Source organism: Cervus canadensis, chromosome 2, assembly GCF_019320065.1.
Source record: "Cervus canadensis isolate Bull #8, Minnesota chromosome 2, ASM1932006v1, whole genome shotgun sequence".
NCBI lineage: Eukaryota > Metazoa > Chordata > Mammalia > Artiodactyla > Cervidae > Cervus > Cervus canadensis.
Genome location: NC_057387.1, coordinates 49204310 through 49224265, shown reverse-complemented (window position 1 = coordinate 49224265; position 19956 = coordinate 49204310). Strand labels below are relative to the sequence as shown.

The 19956-nt window shown below is 40.0% G+C and overlaps 1 protein-coding gene and 1 non-coding gene across 3 annotated transcripts in view; one reads left to right on the top strand and one right to left on the bottom strand.

Annotated features, from left to right (window-relative positions):
- The window catches only part of TGFBR3 (transforming growth factor beta receptor 3), a 192427-nt gene that overhangs the window by 124748 nt on the left and 47723 nt on the right, over positions 1-19956 (bottom strand). The gene's annotated exons all lie outside the window — the stretch shown is intronic.
- TRNAG-ACC lies at positions 11110-11182 on the top strand. The gene has a single exon. It is a non-coding gene; the product is annotated as a tRNA-Gly (tRNA).

The window sequence follows — 19956 nt, the reverse complement described above, 5'->3', positions numbered from 1 at the left end:
GGAGACTCTATCTTAGAGTCTTTCTTTGACTCTTTACCCAGTAGCCACAGCTTCAGTCTTTTTTTTTTTTTTTTAATTTTTGTTTTGTATTGGGGTATAGCTGATTAACAATGTTGTGATAGTTTCAGGTAAACAGTGAAGGGACTCAGCCACACATATACATGTATCCATTCTTCCCCAACTCCCCTCCCATCCAGGCTGCCATATAACATTGAGCAGAGTTCCACGTGCTGCAAGGAGGTCCTTGTTGGTTATCCATTTTAAATACAGCAGTGCGGATGGACATGTCCATCCCAAACCCTCTAATCATCCCTTCCCCCACAAAGCTTCAATCTTATGCTAAAGGGGAAAAAAAATGGAGCAGGACATTTTTGGTTGCGAAGAATCAAGTCCCCATCAGGGCTTCCCCACCCTCAAATGTCACAGAGGCAGGAAATGCAAACCTGTTTTTGTCCTCTCTTCCCCAACATGCTCTGGCAAGACCCTTCTCTCCAAGGAGGCATAACAATCCCCCCTTCCCATCAGTAAGGCACACCCCCAGCCTCATCCTGCCACCTCCTGCGTCAGCCTCTCCTGCCCCTCTCCTGCAGCCACAGCCTGCCTCCAGCAACTGGCTTTCCATCCTTCCCCACCAGGCTGCCCACATGATGCCAGGCTCATCTCCAGTTAGAAGAGTTTCCACCTGGGAAGCGCTAATCCCCTCCCCAGACTCTACCACAGGAGCCTGGAGTAGGAAGGTGGCCATGATTCTCACATGACCACCATGGGGCCCAAGCACCTCACAGTCACAAAAGCTCGGACACCAGGAAAACATGCTCTGAAACCCTGTCTGACTCACAGGCTCACTTTTGTGGTGACCCGTGAGCTCTGCTACTGTCGGCTCTCAGGGACCGCCTCAGAGGCCTGCCAGTTTCTCTTGCGGCCACTGCTGGAAACCCACAGCCCTTCCCTCCCTGCGCCATCTCTTCCCCAAAGCCCAAGTGAGCAAGTGAGCACATGCCCTAGCGGTGCTGCTGAGCGGCTCACCAAAAGCTACCTTACTGCAGTGAGATCCAGCAGGGCCCAGATCCCAGCGGAAAGAAATGCTGTTCATAAACAACAATCCTGTTAACCGTGCACTGTACTTTAATAGTTAAAAGGCATTTTATGGAAATTCTATAAAGTGGGTAGAACAGATATCATTCCCACTGTAAGTATACTGCTATAAGCCACAGCACTGGGTGCAGATTTCAGTGAACTGCTTCCTGACAGTAACACACCCCCAGAGATGCTTCTGCCTGTTGCCTCCCAATCTGGGTATTTCTGTTTCTTCCGGACATCTAGTGCATAGCCCGTCCAGAAGTCTTTGGGGATAATTCCCAAAAGAATCTAATTAAGCCAGACTCTGTTTTTCCTGCTCAGTACACCCTCCTGGGCAACCAGGACAGACACACAGCCCCTATTCACCCACAAAATGCTACTTGTACTGAGTAAAAACATTTACCGACCCGAAGGCAACACAGATTCATGTAAACCCTGTGGTAAGAAACTCCCCAGGTGGCCCGGACCAAGTGGCCTCCTTCAGCAGGCGGGGCCCTCTCTTCGGCAGCTGGGCCACCTGGAGCAGTGCTGTGAAGCATATGGTGAGACCCCTCTGCCTCCAGCTCCTGCGATAAGCCAGGGTTTAATTCTTCATGTGTAGAGTTATTATGCACCTTCTCTGAGCTGCATGCTACATACATATAGTTTCTAATCCTCATAGCACAACTGCAAAGATTCTGCTAAAACCCCCACTTCAGAGTGGTGGAAACTGGAACTCAGAGAGGTTAAGCGACTTGCCAAAGGTCACACACCACCAGTAAGCAGTAGGGTAGGATTCAAACCCAGTACTCTCAGACTCCAGATCCAAGTTCTTCCCATGACAAGCCACTGCCTGCATCCTCCAGTCCTTCACCTCTGGACGTGATGAACAGGCCAACGCCATGGCCAAACATAAACATAACTCATGTCTGATAAAATAAAATACAATAAAAGAATTGCTTGGATCACACTTGCAACCTTTCGGTTGACTTAAAAGGCCATATATTTAATGAGAAAGCATAAGCTCATTTCTCATTTTACCAAACGTCTTCCTCTTTCTCACTAATGCCTGCTTATCTGCACACATGGTTCCTAGGTCTGGCTATAACATGAATGTCTAAATTCCCAGTTCCACTTAAAGAAAAAAATGCAAACGGACTCACCCTTTCATTATATCCTTAGCTACAACACAGCATTCCAATCTCAGTTACAGAACCCCCACATCCCCACTGGCTGCAGGCCAGCCCTCAGATTTGACAAAACGCAGACAAAGCATTTGGGAACAGACCCATTTGCTGCACACACTTTAAATTTAATCTGTCCCCAAAGAAATTAATATCACACCTCATGCAACACAGAGTACAATATTGGGGGTTGGGGAGGGGGATAGTGATTGTTTGGGGGAAGGGACAGTAAGTAATTTTCACATTTAATAAATGTGATCCTTAAGCACTCTAAATACCAATACATACCAAGTTGACACAAACATCTGGTACCTATTCCACATAATTTCCAACACACTGATTCCCCATATCACCCAGAGTACTAATGAGGAGCGTGTGTTCAGCTATAATAAAAGTGGTAAAGACGCAGAGGGAATCAGCGGGTAACATTATAGCCTGGGACCAAGACACTGCAGTGGAGAGATTTTATTCCAACAACACCATTGGCTAATAAAGGTTTCTGTTATGGTCCCACAGGGAATTCCGCAATGCCGTCAGCTGCGAAGAGGGACAAACTCCCACAGATTGTGGGACTGGGCACTGCAGGATCTATTCTGCCCCTGAGCTAAAAATCCCTTCTACCCCCACAGGATGCAAGAATCTGTAAGAAAGGGCACCCAAGGTGATTTCAGTCAAAGGCACAGCCTGGCTAGAATGGAACTTTATGAGAGGGTACGTGACAAGCATCAGGATATGATGCAAAAACAAAGTTCCAAGAAAAAACACCTGGAAGGCTCCAAGCTCCAGTGTACACAACATATGTTCGTGTTTATACCTTCTCAAATTACAACTCTTTGGAGCTACAGCCCCTTGGGGATGGAGCTGTGGAATGCACCACCATTAAAATTCAAAGAGGGACCTTTCTACCACAGCCCCCACCTGGGTTTTTTCAACAGTAAAACTTGGCTTACAGCTGAAGCTTATCCTTGATAGGAAAAAGATAGGCAGAAGAGCATATAATTTTCTAAATCCTGTACTATGGATTTCTCAGGAAAAAACAGCCAGTTTTTTGGGTTTTTTTTTTTTTAAGAGAACAACTCCTCAGGCATATCTTATCATAGTTTCATTCATTCTCCAAGTGAATATCTAAATCCAAACCTTTCTCTTGACAAACCAACACTCTTCCAAGAAGTCAACCCGCCAACTTCTTGGGCCAAAAGCCAGTGCATAGTTAGTTGCACACTGTTGTGTTGAAATCATGGTGCATCCATGTTGAAGAATTTCCTGTGTTCAAGCTGTGTTTTTAAATGTTCAAAAGGAAACAATGGGCAGAGCTTCTTTAAGAATCTAAATTCTCAAAGTGTTGGCAAGTGCCAAGCCACCTACTCTTCCATCTAAGCAAAACACCACTATACAACCTAGAAGTATCAGGGGATTTACCCAGCTCTGGGGGGTTGTTTCATTTTGTGTTTTGGTTTTTTTTTAATAACCTGAAGAGAAAAGGTAGCAGAAGAAGCATGTCCCAGAAGTCACGCCTGGCCACTGCAAAGAGCCTTGCATTAGAGACCTAGTGGTACAGGAGAAGCACTAGACCGGGAGCTCCGAGAGCTGCATTCTAAGTCCAGGTCTGCCACTTATATTGTTTGGCCTTGTCTTTAAGTTTCCCACAATCTCCCTTTCTTTTACATTATGACAGGCTCAATTCATAGATCAAATGAGACCCTATACATGCAGATACTTTACAAATTTCAATTACTGTTAGAAACATAAAGTCCTCTAGGGAGAGGAGAAATAAATGAATGAAAACATTTTCTCCAACTGAAAAAAAAAATGTTTTCTTTATGAACTTTTAGAATGATATTAATAAAATATCCAAGATAAGATGTTCTTATACTATTCCCTAGCCATTACTCCCCAAAAATTATTTCTAAGAACTGCACTCAGAGGATTTAAAATAAAACTATATTCAGAATTAGAGTAAAAATTCCAGTTCTCTGAGCACAATCTGGAAGTACAACTCCCAAAGGTGAGAACAGGTCATGTTTCTGCCTCCAGGGATTCCCACAATCCAGAAAGAGAATAATCAGGCACCATCTTGGCCAACTTTCTTACTGTTTACTTTCCATCGATAAGATGGTACACTTGTTCCTGTTTTTCTGACAAGATCTAAAGGAACCTGGGAATGAAGGGAACATTGGCTACAGAATTCATTTATGAGGAGATTAGAATTTATGGAATGTTATTGCCTAAATGATTCAGCACAGGGACCAAGAACAAATTGGAAGATTTGGAGGATGGAAGAAAATGGAATCTGTCTCCTCCCACTGTGTTTTTGAGATACACAAAATAATTTTTTAAGTATACTTCCTTATTAAAAGGAAAATAATTGATCTGGAATCAAAATATTAAATTCAATTTAGGCATGCAACCAATAAAAATTATAATTTAATTCCTACTAAGGCAATATTTTACAGTAAAGTGAAATTTGCAGGGCTGGAAAGCCACTCCTCATTAACCCTGAGGGATAACATCACCAAATTTGTCTCTCAGATTTCGACTTCCACTTAAGATAATCACTAAACTAATTTCTTTTTTTAATCTCTAGCAAATTGGTGTCTGATGAGAAAGGAAAAAATGGGAGAAATACAAGTAAAGACATGCACACGAACACAGAATTATAACCTGCTGCAACAGAATTATAACATGCTTCTCAGGGACGGCTGAGCCCTCCGTTAGGGCTGGGGTGCAGGGTCTGGGTTAGTGGCAAGACAAGAAGCTGTAAGTGGGGGGATGGTAGAAAGGACGGAAGGGGGAAACCACAACTGCTGGGGAGGTGAATCACAGGCTATAACCGCTGGTCCTGATTATAAATAGAAGGCAAGAGACTAAAAAAGGAAAATCTACCAACTATTGGCTTGGCCATGAAAAATATTACTAATTACAGCCACGTGTACAAACTGGGCCATGAACTAAAATACATTTAACTTTAAGGATTTTATATATAGACAGGGCATTCAACAATTGGTAGTTAAAGGAATGCAGGAAATGCTGCATCAATGATATATCAAATCCAATTATAATACTAAATCATAGTTCTTCCTCTTCAAACAAGGTAGCTCGCTGCTGCTCAGGTGCTTCTGTTAAGAAACAGCTGATAGTTTGCAAAGAAATCTATAAAAAATAATGTGCTCTTTCTCCTTTCACAGTGAAGCTAAAAGGCTCAGGAGTATAGATGGAGCTGGAATTTCCAGGGTTCAGTCAAACAAAGCCATTGACAGGACTTCTCAGTGTAGATGGAGGGACAACAGACCTTCGAAAGACAGATGAATATTTGTGCTAAGCAGCCCTGGACTGGAACCACATTTTCATATCTTATTAAATTCGGAGACTCCATAAGCCTCTTATTACATTTTTTTTCCTTATGGCTAGTAACAGCTTTTAGTTATGAACCTATTGTTTCATTTATCCTACCTTGTGTCTGGGTGTCTTCTACTTAGCTGGAAACACCATGAAGGCAGGGACCATGCTTCTTTTGCGTATCTTCTATCTACCCAAGTGCTTGGCACAGCGCTTAGCATGAGGCAGGTGTTCACAAACACTTTTTGGGTAATGAATTCTTCAGTCAAACAACCAGTTCTTAGGATTCACTCATTTTTATTATCATTTAACTATAATTATTATTACCAACTCTCCAACTATAGAATATGTCCTAAAAAGGTACTATTTAACCTGTCTCAACCTCCTTTCGCATTAGGAATCATAGAGCTAAAGGAACTGTGGGGCTATGTAGTTCAATCACCTCACTATCACCCACAGTGGTTGGTAAAAAGACCTTCGCCTCTTCTTCCTGAATTTCAGACAAGTTTTTCCAAGCTTCTGGTCCCAAATTATGCAAAATTAAGGTACCAAGATAGGTCTGACACAGAATCCCCCAGTTTTAATAAGTTCCATTCCTAGAAAATACCTGATCCAACCAAAATGCCATGCAAAATAGTCCTTTATTATTCATATACTCAACCACTTCTAGAAAGGAAACTGAGGGGCTTGTAATTTTAAAAAAATGGAAACATACCAAAAAAACAGGCCCAGAAAACTTAAACTGGCAATCAATTTAAAATGGCTATTTAAAAAAAAAAAAGAAAAAAACTTTATTGAAGAACTTCGGAAACAACTTTATTTGCACACCAAACCTAATTCTGAGCTACCAGTCAAGGTTAAAAAAAAGAAAATGTGATGTTTACAAGATCTCAAAAAAGGAAACAAATCAGTTCTTTGGATAAGAAAATATTCTTCCTAAGTCTGAATTTAAGAGGCTTATAAAGCAAAGATCAGTGATTGCAAGAGTTACTTCACAAACAGCATAGGCACATAATTTTTCTTACATAGAAAGTAGTGAAAGTCACTCAGTCATGTCCGACTCTTTGCAACCCCCTGGACTATACAGTCCATAGAATTCTCCAGGCCAGAATACTGGAGGGGGTAGCTTTTCCCTTCTCCACAGGGGATCTTCCCAACCCAGGGATCGAACCAGGTCTCCCACATTGTAGGCGGATTCTTTACCAGCTGAGCCACAAAAGAAACCCTTTCTTATATAGCTTCATTATAAATAGAGGAAATACACTCTATAGTGAATTTCATTCAGGGATCTGGGAATTCTTAGCACACACAAAAACTCCTTTTCTGGAATTGGGAATTCGCTTGGTTCTTTTACTTTTAAATCAATAATAATTCACATTAATGTAGGTATGAAGGCAAAAACAAGTGACATTGGTTTGCTAAAGGTATTCAGGGAATTTTGTGATCTCAATTTTTAAGACCATGTGTTTCTGCATTAGTTGTTCAGTCATGTTCAACTCTTTGCAACCCCATGGACTGAAGCCCTCCTCTGTCTATGGGATACTCCAGGCAAGAATACTGGAGTGGGTTTCCATTTCCTTCTCCAGGGGATCTTCCTGACCCAGGGATCAAACCCAGATCTCCCACATTGGAGGGCAGATTCTTTACCGTCTGACCCACCAGGGAAGCCCCTACCATGCCATGCAATAAATCAGAAGTTTTGGGTTTCCCCGGGATAAGCAACTTCTATAAAGATAAAATCTAAACAGGGGTATCAATTTAATAAAAGACTAAAAGAGAGGGATTTGATTCAACCATTGTGCATTTAACCTAAAGATAGGTATAAAATAATGTTCTGTTGTTTAATAAACTCTCCACACCCTCCCTCAATTTTAAAACTAGGATAAATGAGATACCTGTTCAGAAAAACATCTACTGAGCATGCTCATGACAAAACTTCACACACAGCAAAGTACTGTGAAACACACAGCTGTATCTGACAAAGCAACCTTTCAAAACAGACGTGTCAGATGATGTTTCAAAGCTCAGCTTTTTTTTTTTTTTTTAGTTTGTCACATTCAATCAAAGCAATTTTTGTTTTCCTGAAATCTGTGTGTTATTTCGGGGAAAACTTTTCTTCGGTGTTTTTCCACTCTGGATCAACTTGCTCCCCTCTTCCTCTCAAGTGAACCTAAGGAAACTACTCTACCAGAAGGAATTCACCTTTTCTCACGTGGAGACAAGTTCTAATACTTTCAAATGGTCAATCTGAAAATAAAATCCTTTGCATGCCAATTCCTAAGACAAAAATAGCTTTGTTTCAAAATCTGCACAGAAAAGTGTACCAAAACTACACTAATCCATTATTTACAGTAGTAATTAATTCCTTCTCTCAGTATTTTATATCATTCCCCCTCCCTTCTTCCCACCTTTTGCATCTGGCCCAAAGAACGACCGCACCACCACACCATCAATGCCTCATTTATTCAGCACTGACTAGCAATGAGATAGCCCACATAAGCAAATCTTCCAAATAACTAGGCTTCACTCCTTTCAAGAAAGAAAGTAACTTTAGTCATTTCTAAGATAAATCTACCTAAAACATACTGCATACATAATTATTTCCTGGCCATCTTATACATCCTAAATATCACTAATTCTTTTTTTATTTCTTGAGGACACAGGGTCACAGTACAAATACTAATGACAATTTATTAAACTTGGTATGGTGTTTTAGTTTTTATCTCTACACCAAATGGTCCCATATTTCTCTGTTTTATAATTCTGCTTACACTTTTTACACTTCTGTTCCTCCCAGCTCTAGCTGAAAGCTTGTGTCTTTGCCTCAAGCCCATGACTACCATCTTTTACACTCGATTCTAAGTCAGCAAGCTCTGGATGAAGGTCATCCCACTTCCAGAGTACCTTCCATGACTTTTGACAGCTATTTTCCTGATAACTCACGAAACATACTGGCTTTCTTCATGTGCTCCAGATACACACGCCTGCTGTAAAACTGACATTGTATAATAATATGAATGTATAACAATATTAACAATATTATAGACAGTGACCACACAGATCTAATTTGAATGGCAAGCTTCATAAAAAATGAAGCTTATGCACTAAGGGTGAATCATTGGGAATTTAGCTCTCACAAAAACTGTGCTAAAAGCCCTACTCTCCCATTGCTCCAGGGATTCAAATTTTATCTTCAAGAAGAATTTTATATTCAAGAAGAGGAGAAAGCAAATATATGGTGAGATCTCATGTGTCTTACATAAAGGTCTCAGGATAGCTCCTCTTCTGTTCAGTTTTCACGATGAGGATATAAAACCTACATGTCCCCAATTAATCACAATTGTAGCATCATTTGCACATATGTCACTCATTCCTCAATGGGACAGGGCATCACCATTCCCTCAGGCACCATTAGGGAGATCAGACACTCCTACCAGCGATCCCTATTCCCAGCCAGTACAAATGATCCACGGTATAAATACAGTGCAGGGGAGGCTATGTGCTGGACAGTGCCATTTCACAAAGAAAACACACAACAAAGCCACTCCAATAGCCTCTCTACAGTACACGGTATCATCCTGCAGCTTTCTCAGATCAAGTCATGACATGGCTCTTCCCTACCTTCCCATGTTAGTTTGAGTTACAGGTCAGGCTGAATTCCTTTCAAGACATGCTTACATAAGGAAAGGCATATACTGAGGGCTACTGCAGTTTCAGACTCAGGGAGGCTCACTTTTTAAAGCTTTTTCTGAAATGAAATAGAGTTTCTTTGCTCCTAGAGATAACTCATAATTTATCCTCAATTTCAACCTTTTTTACTGTAAAAAGTATAGGAAGTTCCGTGGAAACAATGAATGGAAGTGACCTTTTCATCAAATAAGAACAGGAAACTTTTAGTAGTTTATGGTAAAACCACATATTTGAGCCAAAGTGAAAAATTAAACTAAGCTCTTTTAGCATAACATTTTATCCTCTCCCATCCAAAACATACACAAACATACAAAACTGACACCCATGACACCAATCTCAACACCAAAATTAGTATTTATAGACTTCAAAAACATATTTCCCCCAAATTACTTAATGAGCCTCTTCAAACAGGCCGACACCAACTTCTTCTATTATTGGGTGGCCAAAATGAGTCATAATAAAACTTTGGAATATTAAAGACAATAAGTGAGGAAATTCCAGAAAATATAAAAACTATTTCAGGGAGCCAAACCAGAACTATATTTATTTTTCTATCCTAATGCATAGGAATGAATAAACCAGCAAATAAAACAAACACAAAAGTAAATCTATACCTGGCTGCAGTTCTATAACATAACATCTTCCAAATTTACACCCTCCTCCATACTAGAGAAATGATTTGCTTAACCAAAATTAACTCCCGGCACCACCCCACAAACTCTAAAAATCTCTGACATACTGTGACAATTTTTAAAAACAGGTATTTTTTCTTTTTTTTCAGTCTTTTTAAAATTGAAGTATACTTGAGTTAGTGTTGTGTTAGTTTCAGGTGTACGACAAAGTGATTCAGTTATATAAATATTCACTCTTTTTCAGATTCTTTTCATATATAGGTTATTACAAAATACTGAGTTTAGTTCCCTGTGCTATACAATAGGTCCTTGTTGTTTATCTATTTAATATACAGTCGTATGTACATTGTTACTCTCAAACTCCTAAAAACAGGTATTTTTGAATCCATGACATCTAACATGGCAACTGACACATAATAGAGGCTCCATGTATGTTACAGAAAGAAAAGGCTCACATTTAATTCTCCTTCACTTTAGTCTTAGTCCAACCCTCTCTGGTCTATGGCTCTAAGTCAGTTAATAACCTATCACTTCCTTGAGCTTCAGGTGTTCTCAGCTTTAAAGTAAGGATAATACTTGTCCTAGCTAATCTCCAGAACTGTTAGCAAAACAAATGAAAGGGTGCTTTTTTTTCCTAACTAAATCAGGAAGCTCTATACAAAAACAAAGAGATGACTAACAAATGCAAGAAAAATCAATAGAATTGAATCTCCTTTCTCCTTACCATCTTATCTTTTCCTTTCAAAAAAGAAGCTCACAACATACAATATGGACGTAGAAACATAGAAAACAGAAGACTGGACTTGGATTTAGAGGACTTGGGTTCTACTCTAAGATCTGTGACTAACAAGCTCCTTGACCTGGGCCATCTTACTCAGTTTCCTTCCTTGTAAACTGGGGCTAATACTGCCTATCTTGCCAAAATGAACAAACATAATGGTTAGCAAAGAATTCCATAAGCTTATAATTCCTTAAGAATTCTATAAAATGAGATATCTATATAAAAAATAATGACTTAGATTTGCCTAACAAAGAGTTTGGACTTTAATAGCTCTGTTATAAAATCAACTCACAAGCAAAAAAGCTGACTGTGATCAGACTTCGAAACAGCTGACGCCAGAAGGCTAAGCAAAGACAGACGAGTGCAGAAGCCTTCACAGTGGAAACTCGTGTATTTATTACATCAAGAAATGGTGGGGCGGGGACCTTTCCTGGTGGTCCAGTGGCTAAGACTCTGTGCTACCAATGCAGGGGGCCCAGGTTCGATCCCTGGTCAGGGAAACTAGATCCCACATGCTGCAACTAAGAGTTCAATTGCCACAACTAAAAGATCCTGCGTGCCATAACTAACACCTGACAGAGCCAAACAAACAAATATTAAAAAAAGAAAGAAGAAAGAAACGAGGGCTTTAGAAATTGGAACTTAGAGCAAAGAACTGGCTTTGAACCCCTCCGAGTCCACTTAAACTTGCAAACTGAAATATCAGGTCAGATTGTCTCCATTCTTAGTTAAGACAGAAGCAGGCAAACCCTAATTCTACATGTGGATGCCCAGTGTTTCAGAATAAACAGCAGCTCATGCAGAAAGCAACAGAAAGACAATAAGAGGAGAAAATAGATCAACAAACTACAACAGATTGGTCTCTTGGTAATTAAAAAGAAAAAAAAAAACCTATCTCAAAGTTCGACTCAAGGCTGAATTCCTAATGAAGAACTACAGGAAGCTAAAGCCTCCAGGCATATAATAATTTAAATCCGAGGCTGGTCTTCGAGAACACATTTGACAAAGATTATCAAAAGATCAATTTTTCTTCTCATTTTTCTCATTTATTTTTCATACTTAACCCTTTGAGCTTCACTTACCACTCCTGCTTTCTCAACTGCAAAAAGCAAATAGATATGATTTGAACTTATAGACTGTGTCTAACATATTCTTTTATATCTTTTAAAAAAATATTTTGCTTATGTCATTGAGTGAACAGCAAACATCCATACGGTCAACAACATGGGCTGGTGCACAGCAGTGATGTTGCAATTACTTCTGACAGTGATGAGATAATGCTGGATACTTTCTGAACTCCCAAATGTTTACTTAAATTGAACACACCACCTATTTCAGTTGTGGGGTCTCTTCATCTTTAGGGGATTGTATTTTGGAAACCACTAGAGATGGTTCCCATCTATGGGCCACAACTGAACTTTAGACTCAAGCTATAAGCGTTAACATTCAAGTATAACTTTACCTAGTATGCGCACATCAAAAGCAAACTGAAGCGTTAAGAAACTTAGTTACATACATTCCTTCCTATCTCTTTAAATAAGCAGAATAAAAAGCACTTATTTTACTTTTTTCCCCTAAATTAATACAGGATTTCAACTAGATTAGGATATGATTATTTTCAATCATTGTTTAGTTGCTAAGTCATGTCCAATTCTTCTACGACGCCATGGACTGTAACCCACCAGGCTCCTTTGTCCATGGGATTTCCCAGGCAAGAATACTGGAGTGGGTTGTCATTTTCTCCTCCGGAGGATCTTCCCGACCCAGGGATCGAACCCAGGTCTCCTGCATTGCAGGCGGATTCTCTACCACCAAGCACCAGTAATTACACCCATATAATGGGTATTCCTATTAAAGAAAATATCTTCGTGTTCCCACATACGAAGCCATCTAATCCCTGATTATCTTATCATTTATGTCTTTGCAATTACACATCTGACAAAATCAAATTGGCCCTAAATAGTGAGAATCACTGACCTCACTAAGTACTCAAAAACCCAGTATATGAAATAACTCTAGTTATGTATTTTCTGTGAGAATAATAAGCGGGGCGGTAGGAGAGGAAATTGGATGAAGACAAAAGGTACAAACTTCTAGTTACAAGATAAATAAGAACTAGGATGTCATCTATAATATGATTAATATAGTTTACACTGTTGTATATGTGAAAGTTGAGAGTAAATTTCATCACAAAAAAATTTTTTTCTTTTTCTTTTATTTTGTATCTTTATAAAATGATGGATGTTCACTAACATTGTGGTAATCGCTTCCTAATATATTTAAGTCAAATCATTATGCCGTTCACCTTAAACACACACAGCATTGTATGTCAACTTATATCTCAATAAAACTGGAAGAGGAAAAAAAAGTGCCATCTATTAAAGTGAAAAAATAAAAAGAACAATAATTTTTAACTCTGTCTTATATTTTGGACTCTGGCCTAATCAAAAAAAGGTACCATGAGGCCTAACCCCAGCTAATATTAGTATGCTAACACAAGTCCTAACCCTCTGACAATATTTTTACACACAAAGCATCATAAAGAACATATTGTACAAAAAGCATGGAACTTGTGCTCTTTCCAAGGTCTGTATTTGACAGTCAGAAGAGGATTGCAGATTTTAACACAGTGTAATAAATGAGATGCAATCCCCTCTTCATGACAAGGTCATTCGCAAAAGAACAGTCTGACCTTGGCAGAGTTCTCAGAGGTTTAGACAAATAGGAACTGCAAGAAGTTTTTTGCTTGTTTGTTTTCAAATACCACCTGTTTTAAATCACCCCCTTGATTTTTAAGCCGGAAAGGACACAAATGTCTGAGTTACTATAGTCACCTTCCTCCCATTGCTTTTAACAACCTATAAAGCAATCCCTGAGGACACCAAACTTACACTGCCCTGGCCTTGCCAGGACAAATGCTGGCCCATATATTCCATCAAGGCTATGAGTATTCTGAAGGTCAAACAAAATATGGGATTATGTCCAACCAGAAAGGAAGTCTGTGCTTTCTGGAAGCACCAGCTCAGCCTTGACTTGGTGTGCTATGAGGCAAGTAAACCAAGAGCTGGAAACAGCCTTCAGTTCTAATCAGTATTTTCTGAAGGATGCTACTGATAACAGGGAAAAAAATCTGAATGTACTTGATGTTTACATCTTCCTCTACCCCAGCTTCTATCCTTTTACAGATGCATATATGAATGTTCGAAATAATACTTTACTAACAAATCTTTCAACTTAAATTACTATCATTAAACTATTAATAAATTTGGATATCTGTACCATTCATGAAAAAGACTTGAAACATCACTTAGGCTTTTTCCCCTATTTACCAAGTAAGTTTCTACAAGTCCATCCTACAGTAAAGAGTGATAAAAGTGCTCAAATGAAAAAATAAGAACGGGGTGGGGAGGAGAAAGCCTTTTGATGTCTACTTTTTATAAAGGACAAATCCTATTTGTTTTCAAGCACTAACTGCCTAAGACCAGTGGCAATTGGCATACCTGGCCACAAACATAATCCTATCTTTCTTTCTTTTTTTTTCTTTTTAATCCCATCTTTCTTTGGCACACTGAAACAGAAAGAAATTTCAGGGGCTTCCCTGGTGGTCCAGTGGCTAAGACTCCCTGTTGCAGTGCAGGGGACACTGGATCAATTCCTGGTCTGGGAAGATCCCACATGCCTCATAGTAACCCAGCCTGTGCGCGACAGCCATTGAGCCAGTGCTCTAGAGTCCACGCGCTGCAACTACTGAGCCCATGAGCTACAGCTACTGAAGCCCAGGTGCCTAGAGCCCATGCTCCACAACAAGAGCAGCCACCACAATGAGAAGCCTGTGTATTGCAAGAAAGAGTACCCATCACTCACTGCAACTAGACAAAGCCTGTGTGCAACAACAAAGACCCACCACAGCCAGAAAAGAAAATAAATAAATAAATCCTTCCTTAAAAAAATTTTTTTTTCAACTGTCTTTTCTTTCAGAGGAGGAAACTGAGACCCAGAGAAATTAAAAGACAGTTTCACTTGGCAGTCAGCTTCTATCAAAACAGAGCCCCACATTCTCCTAGGTTCTGGTCATCCAAAAGGCCAAGTGCTTCCCCAGCTCTGGCACCTAATCTTTACTCCCCACTGTCTAGAAGCCATCTGGCCTTTCAAGACCACCTCAGTGGCTTTCACAGCCTCTAAGAAGCCTCTTTCACTAGACATTTCCTCTGGATTCCTACAGCAAGCTGCTTCTTCCCAGATGGACACACACCATCTCAGCAAGCTGCAACACTAAGCATTTCTTCATGATTGCCCGAGCATCTAAGTATATTAAAGTCAGAAAATTGATCTAACTGATCTAATCCTCACAGCACATAGTCACAGCCTCAAATATAATCAGCATACAAGAAATACTTGTTAAGTGGAACTACTTGATTAATGAATAAAAGTGACATTTCCAAGATTCCACAGCAAGTGGGCAGAGAAGCAAAAATAAAACTAGTGCTTCATGATGACCAAATACAGCTTGTACCACCCGGCCATGAAAATCCATGACTGCGTTTGTATTTACATGTGTGGTGAGGTGTGTACCATGTCGTGCAACCCAGCAAAGAACAGTGAGATTTTTCACCATTGATTCAGTTTTGATTTTTTTAAAAAATAAATGTCCTCACAGTCTGAGCTGCTATCTGATATTTTCACTTTTCACAATTAAGATTATTTTTAAGCCAGATCATTTCCTCTTTTTCCCCCTTTTTTTAAGGAAAGTTTAGGACAGCGGGAAAACTGCTGAGCTGAGACAGAAAGTAAAGCTGACTCTGCACATGCTTCATTGTTTTCTATTTTCATTCCAGCACAGTTGTGGCTGGAAACCAGTGTTTCGGATTCCTGGTGGACCTGAGTCCCTGGTATTTCAAAACATTATATTTTCACACTACTCAGAGAGGTGTGAGACTATGTTTCCTCATATATATCATGTATCTTTAGGGAAGTAAACCAAAATATGTGTTTGAGGAAAGGAGGGGGGAAAGTGGACCAAGGGATTATTCAGAGATGTAATTCCACATCCACAAGCGGAGACCTCTTGTGGCTGTGTTTTGGAGGTGGGAGGCTGAATGTAAACACTGACTACATTTGTGCTTTTGACTTTTATACACATACTGCATCACCACCTACTTGACTATGTGTCTGTTAAATGTGCTGACACATTCATTCTAAGAATGTCATTTACTCTATTATGGGTTTGTGTTCTGTTATACTGTGCTTCGTTTTCAGACTTCTAAGCTTTCTTCCTCAAATAACTTTGAGGATTTATTTTCGATTTTTTTTCATTGCCAATAGGCTTGATGGACATAAGTCACTTTGCCAGAGAACAGAACTGATTCCCCTAACCCAAACTGCTCAAATTCTACCTCTGTACTTCAGGGGACCTGCAAACGCAGGGTCTAGGAAGAGCTTGAAACAACCCTTCAACCCTGACCATCACCTCACTCTAGTCCCTATAAAAGGGGCCACTTTCAAAGAGCCAGGCCATCCCACAGGCAAACCCTTTGATCTATATAGAAATTAAAACTCAAAGGAAGTTGAGACAATTCATCCACTGAGGGCCGTTCTCCAGTTGGGAGAGGGCCTCCAGGAGTCGGCTGCATCTAAGCACACAGCCTTTCCTGGTGGTGATTGATTTTTCTCAGCATGATAGTAAATCCACAGTTCACAATAGCAGGACATTGCTGTCAGAGCACCAAGGCCTCTTAGGAGTCCTCCCTGAAGTCATGAATCTCACTTCCAAGCCTGATGACAGGGGCAGAGGTTTCCCCACCAACTCCAACCCTTAATCTAGAGATGCTTGCTCTTCCTTGCTCTCTTCATGCTATAATACATTATTTCAGAGACATTTTACCTTCTGTAATTTTTCTCCTTTAAGTCTCTTAGGAGGTAATAGACCAGCTTCAGAACAATGGGGAAACAGACACTGAATTGGTAATCAGAAGATGAGGGTGCAAATTTGAACTGGTTTCTTAAAGCCATGTCACTTTTTTGCAAGTCACAATCTTTCCAAGTTTTAGTTTCGGAAAATAGTAAATAGTAGCACATTTTTCACGGGATTAATAAAAGATTTTAGTGAGATAATACATAAGAACGTACCAAGCACTGTGGAGAAGGAAATGGCAACCCACTCCAGTGTTCTTGCCTGGAGAATCCCAGGGACGGAGGAGCCTGCAGGGCTGCCGTCTATGGGGTTGCACAGAGTCGGACACGACTGAAGCGACTTACAGCAGCAAGCACTTGTTAAAAAGTTTACTAAATTTTGCCTATAAAATGATGATAATGCTCAATTAATACTTTCAAAGAGTTGATCATTCAATTTCAAAAAGGCCAATAGGAACATTTTGAGCCTGTTACAACCTTCTCAGATAGGATTGTGGAGCAACTGAAGTGCCCAACATCCCTGTAAAGGCATTATACCATAACTGTAATGAGATCACACCAATTACAATTGGTATAATTGTAAATACACCAGAGACATACTAGAAATAATGTAAACATTCATGAGGGTACATCTGTACCAAGAAATACATATGCTGCAGTTAAAATAGTCTATTAGTACTGATAAAATACCTTAATATCACATTGTGAAATTTCTATAAAAACTGAAAATAAAATGTAAAGAATGAGAAAATTTATTAACTCCCTAGAGATTTCCCTGGAGGTCCAGCAGCTAATACTCTGTGAAGCCCGGGTTCCATTCCTGGTCAGGGAACGAAATTCCACATGCACAACTAAAGATCCTGCATGCCACAACGAAGATCGAACATCCCGCACACCTCAACTAAAACCTGGCACAGCCAAATAAATAAATACATAATATTTTTAATTAATTAATTTAATTAAAAAGAACACAGATTTGGAGCCAGACTGCTAGCTCTATGACTTACTGGCTGTGTAAGAACCGTGCAGTATTGTTATTAGTATTAGCATTATTTGAAAGTGTTAGTTGCTCAGTTGTGTCTCTTTGCGACTCTATGGACTGTAGCCCTCCAGGCTCCTCTGTCCATGGGATTCTCCAGGCAAGAATACTTGAGTGGGTAGTCATTCCCTTCGCCAGGGGATCTTCCCAACCCAGGGATTGAACCTGGGTCTCCTGCACTGCAGGCAGATTCTTTACCATCTGAGCCACCGGGGAGGCCCTATTAGCATTAGCATTAGCATCCCCATTCCAGGCACAAGGAAGAGCCCCAGCAAACACCTACAGGTAAGAAACAGTGCAATAGTGTGGAGACTGTAAAACAATTTAATGTCTTTGGAATATGAATTAAGAGAAAAATACATGAAAGAGATGAGACCAGAAAGGAGGTGGAAAGGGCCAAAGGTTACTCAGTCTTCTTACCTAACACAGAGTTTCTGAAAATGCAAATTGTTTATTTTTTTTCAATTGATGAACAAATACTGAGATACCACTTGACATCCACTTGGATGGTTATAATGAAAAACCAAATAATAGCAAGGGTTGGCCAGGATGTGGAGAAACTGGAACCCTCAAATATTGCTGTGAGGAATGAAAAATAGCACATTTTGGAAAACAGTTTGGCAGTTCCTCAAAAGGTTCAACATCGAGTTACCATATGATTCAGCTATTCCTAAGTATATACATACCCAAGGGAAATAAAAATATGTTCACACAAAAACTTGTACACAAATGTGCACAGCAGCATTATTCATAATAGCCAGAAACTAGACACAACACAAATGTTCATCATTTGATGATGGATTAATGAAATGTTGTATATACATACAACAGAATATGATTTGGCCATAAAAAAGGGATGAAATACTGATACATGATAAATCTTGAAAACATGCTAAGTAAAAGAAGCCCAACACAAGAAGTTACATACTGCTTAGTTCCACTTATGTGGGACGTCCAAAATAGAAACAGAAGGCAGATTAGTGGTTGCCAGGTCTGGGAGAAGGTGAGAGTAGGGAGTGATAGTTAATGAGTATAGAGTTACTTCTGGGGGTAATGAAAGTGTTTTAAAATTGATTGTGCTGGTGGTTGGACAATTCTGTGAATATACTAAAAACCATTGAATTATACACTTTAAACAAGTGAATTGTATGGTATGTGAATTACATCTTAATAAAGCTGTTATAAAATAAAGAACAGTAAGATGTCAGTGGACCACTTATCTCAAGGAAGGTTTAATAAAAGTTAAATACAATATTCATTGGACAAACATGCTGAAGCTTCAATACTTTGGCCATCTGATGTGAAGAGACAACTCACTGGAAAAGCCCCTGATGCTGGGAAAGATTGAGCAAAAGGAGAAGGGAGCAGCAGAGGATGAGATGGTTAGTTAGTATCACCAACTCAATGGACATGAATTTGAGCAAATTCTGGGAGACAGGGAAGGACAAAGAAGCATGGCGTGATGGAGTCCATGGGGTCGCAGAGACTTAGCAACTGAATGACAACAAATACAAAGAAATCTGAAGCATCCCTTTTCATTCAGGATGTTCAAACCCTGCACTAAGTCCCTGCAATGTGCCAGGTATGGTGACCACAATTATTAAGATGGATTTAGTCTTAAGAAGCTATACTCTAAGAGAGGGAAGATAGGCAGGTCCACATTATAGCACCACATTAGAGGGCCCCATAGAAGCATGTCTAGGGAACTGAGGGAACACAGATTAGGGCCAGGATCTTCTCTCCATTACTTTGTCCTTGACCTCTTATTTCTCTGTCAGGGTCCTACTGAATTCACATTTCCTCTATTGCAAGGTACCACCATATTTATTTTGATAGGAGGCCACTGTGGCCAGCAGTGTGACTGACTCTCCAGTTTATCGGTCTAAGCCAATCACAGCAACTCCATGACTCTTTGCCAGTGACTGGTTCACAGACGGGTGGAGCTAAGTCAATTCAGCCACAGAATGCAAAAAGAGGCACGCTGGGAGTTTAGGGGAAAAGGCTCTCACATTATTAAGAAAGCTGAAGGCAGCATCACTCTTCCTTGAACTATAAACAAGCCCACAGCCCTAAATACCTGCTGCCAGCGATCCCTACAACCACCAGCAGATCCATCTTGAGTTACAATAACCCTTTGGCCAGGATAATGGAGACAAAACAATGAAATCAGTCAAGTTTCCATTTTCTCCTGTCCACTTTAAGATGCTCCTGAAAACACGACCTGATGCTTTTTCTTCCCTTACTGGTCAGGAAGCACCTACAGAGCAGAGACTAGAGGTGACATCTCTTGTTTCATTTCCTCCTGCAGAATCTAGCATGTAGTCA